This window comes from Zingiber officinale, chromosome 6A (assembly GCF_018446385.1).
Source record: "Zingiber officinale cultivar Zhangliang chromosome 6A, Zo_v1.1, whole genome shotgun sequence".
Classification (NCBI taxonomy): domain Eukaryota; kingdom Viridiplantae; phylum Streptophyta; class Magnoliopsida; order Zingiberales; family Zingiberaceae; genus Zingiber; species Zingiber officinale.
This window is the reverse complement of record NC_055997.1, coordinates 130,694,369-130,700,949: the sequence shown is the minus strand read 5'-3', so window position 1 is coordinate 130,700,949 and position 6,581 is coordinate 130,694,369.

Below are 6,581 nucleotides of genomic sequence, written 5' to 3'. Positions count from 1 at the left end.
AGGATGACCGTTACTTAACTACTAACTCTACTTAACCGGTATGATTAAAAATCACATGGAAACCCTACCGAAAAATTTCGGCAGAGTCTCCCCTGTACCGGTGACCATATTCAACAATACATGCAATATATACTCAGCCACAAGCGTCTGGAACACATATCAATCAACCACGCAGTATAATAAATCCAAAATAAAGAAAACAATACGACAACTCATCACACTATATCATAATTCAACTACTATGTCCTAATCACATCAAAATATCATGTACTATCTCAAATACTTCTAACATAGCAAAAGACAATAGAAACTAAAATAAAACTTCTTTCCTATTCCCAAGGCTTCCATAGTCCTGGCATCACACATCCTTCAACCACCTCCTTGTCGCCTTCCTTTCTATATCTTTTCCTTTCCTGTATCTGCAGTAAGAGAAAGTGCAGTCTATAAGTAAAATTTGCTCAGTAGCGCTATCTAACTCACAAAATCACGAATGTGCATGTATACGAAAAGAACTAGAAACTATATGCTCTAAACGAAAGTAAAGCATAAACATAACTGCTCATGTCAAACTAATAGCAAAGAAAAGCTAAGAAATCTACTCATGCAATACTAATAGCTAATCATGCTATACAAGGATAAAACTGCATGCTAGGAATAAGGCTAAACATATGAAAGTTGCTCATCCAATAGGTAAACATGAAAAACTACTCATCTACTAAATAAACATGGTAGAATAAAGAACTAAACTTATTGATTTAGAACTATATGAAACTTATTTCATTTGTTCTAACTTAATCTTTAATACTTTATGTTTATGTAAAACTCGTTTTACTTGTTCAAAAACTTATACTTATAATATTTCAAAATAATAATCAACTTCTTCTTGGGCCCAGGCGTAGTACCATCTTATGCGCGTTCCCTAATAGGTTGGGGTAGCGAGCCACCAATCCTAAAAGAGCAGACCTCGGTCTACCAGGGCCAAGACCTCGGAATTGGACACCTGGATTTGTTTAACGACAACCTCGGAAGTCGGGTACTAGCCTCTTCTTAAAAGTAAAATACTTATAATCTTAATTACTTCTTCTTTAAATGCCTTGGCATTTTAATAGGCACCTTGTATGCCAAAATTCCTAAAGTCTTGACTTTGGGATCTACTTAAGGCCTTGGCCTTTTTCTTTCTTTTCTTTATCTTTCTTATACTTTTCTTAAACCCAAAATACTGTTAGGGTATTTTCCATATGCATATTGAGGTAGCAAAGAAACTTAAATCTATATTTTTGCCACAAACTAATCACCTCAAGCTAGTATACAAAAAGAAATCTAGAACCTTAATGCTTTAAAAGAAACTTTGCTCATGTTATTCTAATAGCAAATGAGAAATACTGCTCGTGCTCTACTAATAGCATAAATGAAATCTGCATTTGCTAAAGAACTAAACTAAATCTGCACTTAATATTCTGCAAAGGAAACTGCTTATGTCCAACTAATAACACAATGAAATCTGCACTTAAAATTCTGCAAAGGAAACTGCTTATGTCCGGCTAATAACACAATGAAATCTGCACTAATCATTAATCAAATCTGCACACTAATTCTTAACAAAAATCTGTACTAAATTACTAATCTACATCATGCAATTCCTTTCTTCAAGCATTATCCAGATATATTAAATCATAAGTCTTTTCTTTGTTGACCACAATGTTCATCCTGAGATTCAAGATTGAGATTATATTGTTAATGATGAACATAAATTCTTACTGGTGAAGGTCATTCTTGTTTCTCCTTTTTATCTTATTTAAAGAAAACTAGGAATTGAATCATTTTGCAACCAAGAACCCTTAACCTTCCTTACTAACCAATTCCCTTGTAATGTGGAAGAACCCCCTTCACAACAATTACTCCTGTATAATATTTAATTCCTGACCAGCGCAAATAAATTATTGCATACTCCCTATCAGCCTTTCAAGCAACATCACAAATATATCATTCCTTCCAATATTAACAATTGTTGCTTCATGAAGCTCATTTGAAACTCTTTTTGACTTCACATTCCTTACACTTAGGCATTGGTCTTAATTAAATCGTATCAGATTCCACATTGCAAACTAATTCTTAAGCATGGAGGTCGATCCTCAATCGATTCGAGAATATAAGCAACCTAAGCGCTTGAAGCAGAAATGAAAAGGCAACTACTGTATAAATGCCAAGTCCGAAACCAAATGGACCTGCCCCAGCAGATCCAACCATTAGAAGATGATAATCAAGTTGTTGAAACCAATTCACAAACACCATGTCATTTCCATAAATTCTTCAACGGAAACTAATAAAACCAACCCTGCATTCATCCTATAACCCTCTAAATCTGTTTAGAGAATTAGCCATCATGAGGAAACAGATACAACATTGGAATCAAGTGAAAGCACACAAATATGTCCAAATCCTAATTCATTAAACTGTAGGACCGTTGGGCCGGCTAGAAGGGTTGGTAAATAACCTGTCAATTAAAACAGACAACCCTTCCTCGAACGATTAAGCTAACACTTGTAAAATAAATTAAGCAGATAAATAAAAGAATAAAAGAAAAGACGAGGCACCAAATGTTTACTTGGTTACAACCGATGTGGTTGTTAATCCAAGGAAGATTAAGCTCAAAAACTCCTTCAGGCGGAGAAGCCTCTTACAACGTTTAGGCACAGAAAACAGAAGCTTAACTACAACTAAAGCATACAAGTGTTTGGAAATAGAATGATCGTGATTGTTGAAAAGCTTTTGGACCAAGGCTATATTTATAGCCTTGGTCGGGGCGCTTGGAAGGGTTCCGGGCGCCCTGGGGGGATAAAATTTATCCCCCAACGGTTGGATCGAGTCAAAGCTCGATCCTGGGAAAAAGTCAGTTCCGGGCGCCCCGGACAGTTCCGGGCGCCCTGGAGCCAAAAGTCAACCCTGTTGACTTTTGGTCCGTGCTCTCTTCTCCGGTTCAGCTCGCCTCTGGTCCGGGTCTTTATGCTCCGGCTCCGCTTGCTTGGGTGATCTCTGACATCCGGAATAGGGCTCACCCGAACCCATCTTCCGGTCTTCTCGAGCGTGCTTCCCTCCGGCTTCTCGTCCCTCAGAATTGCCGCGTGTCCCTTCTCGTCCACCAGCGTACTCATCCGCAGACTTCGTCCCTCGGTCGCACCCCGTGCCGACCTTCGCGCTAGCTGCGTCTCTTGCTCCCCGAGCAATCTTCCGCTCCGGCTTTCATACCTCGGAACCACCACACGCACTTCCTTCTCGTCCGCCGGTGTACTCTTCCGCAGCACCTCGTCCCTCGGACGCACAGCGTGCCGCCCTTCTCGCTAGCTGCGTCTTCCGCTCGAGTACCTGTGCTCCTAAGCTCCTGCACACTTAGACACAAGGTTAGAAACAACGCAGGACCTAACTTAACTTGTTGATCACACCAAAACAACCTTGGGGTTCCAACAATCTCCCCCTTTTTGGTGTGATCAACCCAAGTTAAGCTAGGGTCAAAAATAGATATGAAAAATTAAACAATGTTCAATTTTCACTTTTCAATAACGTGCAACATGGTAGAAAAAATGAATTCTACCTCCCCCTAAACTTATACTTTCCCTCTTCTCCCCCTTTGATCACAATAAAAATGGGGTTTGAGAAAAAAAAACAATCTAAGGGTTTGACACTTAGAAAGATTATAGAAATCTATTTCAATGATTTTCCGAGAAAGCATATTTCCAAGTTAAGGAAAAAGATTTCTAAGTCAAAGAATAACTTAAAAAAATTTCTAAGTTTTCACCAAAAAAAACTTTCTAAGCTCAAAAATTTATGCAATAAAATTTAGGAAGATTGATAACATTAAAAGAATTTTCTATGCATTTATTTATTTTAATACTTATATCAAAAAGTTTTAAATTTCCATTTCAATTTATTAGAACTTCTTAAATCACACTTTTTCAAATTTAAAGCCACAAATATTAAACGTGCAAAAAATTGTATCATGTTAATTTCTATAATTTTTTGAATTTCTACTTCACAAAAATATTTCAATGGCATAAACTTGATAAAATTTTTCGATAATCTAATTTGTAAAAATTCTTTCGGCAATGTGCAAAATTCGTTTGAAAGAATATTTTGTGATAAAAATTCTAATTTGTAGGAATTTATTAATAAAAGATTTCTTAATCCGAAACACTTTTTCGATGACTCAATTTCTAAATCGCAAAACTCTTTCGAGAAAGTAATTTGTAATTCGAAAAAATATTCGAAGAAAGTTTTCGACAACACTTCTAATTTGCATAATTCTTTCGAATAAATGTTTTGCAATTTACAAAAGTTTTTCGATAAAATTTCTAACTTGCAAAATTCTTTAAATAATATTTTTGATTTGCAAGACAGGTTTGACAATTGATTTTCTAATTCGAAAAATTCTTTCGATGATTCAATTTCTGATTCGAAAGACTCCTTAGGCAATTTTTCGATTGAATCATTTAATTGATCAGAGGTTCGAGTCCATACCTTACTTACCTTGTCGGTCATTGGTTCTCCCCTTGTTGAATTGCTTTCTTCCGAAGTTTCTCCCCCTTCAACGATGCTCAGTGAAGAAGGGTTTTCTGTGTCCTCGAGATGTACTTCGGTTGTTGGGGCTATTGCGGACTCTTCAGATGACGGATCGGTGTTGGAGTTAGCCTCGACTTGTTCTTCGTAGAGTTTTAAGAACTTTTCCCAAAGTTCTTTTGCGCTGTTGTATTTGCCAACTCTATCGAAATCTTCATTTGGTATTGCGGTTAGAATGTGAAATTCTGCCCGACCGTTTGCCATTGACTCGTCACGCTGCTTCTCGTTCCAGAGGCGTAGATCGAGTTCTTCTCCATTCGCTGTCTTTGGTGCTTCATAACCTGTTTTCATTATTAGAAAAATACCAATATTAGAGTTAAGAAATACCATCATTTGTTGCTTCCAAGAAGCAAGCTCCCCCTCGAATGCTGGTGGGGTAGTCGCTAGCTCCGGCCATTGTTTTGTTGCTTCAGACGGCGGTTAGTCCTTCTGAGGCGTACTCGGCTCTGATACCACTTGTAAGACCGTTGGGCCAGCTAGAAGGGTTGGTAAATAACCTGTCAATTAAAACAGACAACCCTTCCTCGAACGATTAAACTAACACTTGTAAAATAAATTAAGCAGATAAATAAAAGTATAAAAGAAAAGACGAGGCACCAAATGTTTACTTGGTTACAACCGATGTGGTTGTTAATCCAAGGAAGATTAAGCTCAAAAACTCCTTCAGGCGGAGAAGCCTCTTACAATGTTTAGGCACAGAAAACAGAAGCTTAACTACAACTAAAGCATACAAGTGTTTGGAAATAGAATGATCGTGATTGTTGAAAAGCTTCTGGACCAAGGCTATATTTATAGCCTTGGTCGGGGCGCCTGGAAGGGTTCCGGGCGCCCTGGGGGGGATAAAATTTATCCCCCAGCGGTTGGGAAAAAGTCAGTTCCGGGCGCCCCGGACAGTTCCGGGCGCCCCGGACAGCTCCGGGCGCCCCGGACAGTTCCGGGCGCCCCGGAGCCAAAAGTCAACCCTGTTGACTTTTGGTCCGTGCTCTCTTCTCCGGTTCAGCTCGCCTCTGGTCCGGGTCTTTATGCTCTGGCTCCGCTTGCTTGGGTGATCTCTGACATCTGGAATAGGGCTCACCCGAACCCATCTTCCGGTCTTCTCGAGCGTGCTTCCCTCCGGCTTCTCGTCCCTCAGAATTACCGCGTGTCCCTTCTCGTCCACCAGCGTACTCATCCGCAGACTTCGTCCCTCGGTTGCACCCCGTGCCGACCTTCGTGCTAGCTGCGTCTCTTGCTCCCCGAGCAATCTTCCGCTCCGGCTTTCATACCTCGGAACCACCGCACGCACTTCCTTCTCGTCCGCCGGTGTACTCTTCCACAGCACCTCGTCCCTCGGACGCACAGCGTGCCGCCCTTCTCACTAGCTGCGTCTTCCGCTCGAGTACCTGTGCTCCTAAGCTCCTGCACACTTAGACACAAGGTTAGAAACAACGCAGGACCTAACTTAACTTGTTGATCACACCAAAACAACCTTGGGGTTTCAACATAAACATGCCACTGCCGAATTAAAAAGGAGAAAGCAAATCTCTTAAACCTCTAGCAACTCACCTAACCTTGTCTGTCTCAATTCATAGTTTCAAGGTTATTACAGAAATTACTATATGCTTAAAAACTAGGTTCTGTAGTGGTCGGCACAGATGCAACTATGTAGCATAGAATCCGATCAAAAGCACAAACCACCTACAATTTATCCCAAAGCTTTCGGAAAAAAAAAGAAGGAACAATCAGAGCTATCCTACTACAGGTGAGTAGCAACTTACATAGCTTCTTGGACTTACAACCGAAGGAGAGGGAGGTCTAGGGTTTCAAAGCTTGAAAACTTGCGGCTTCTTCTTGTGCCCGCGCTGACCTTGCCGAGAGAAGTTCGGCTGGGTGAAGGATCCGTGGACGAGAGAGCTCGCCGGCGTCGGAGACCAAACCTGGTTTCTTCTTCGTTTCCGCCGCGAGAGAGGAGAAGACGCCGTCGCCTTGGT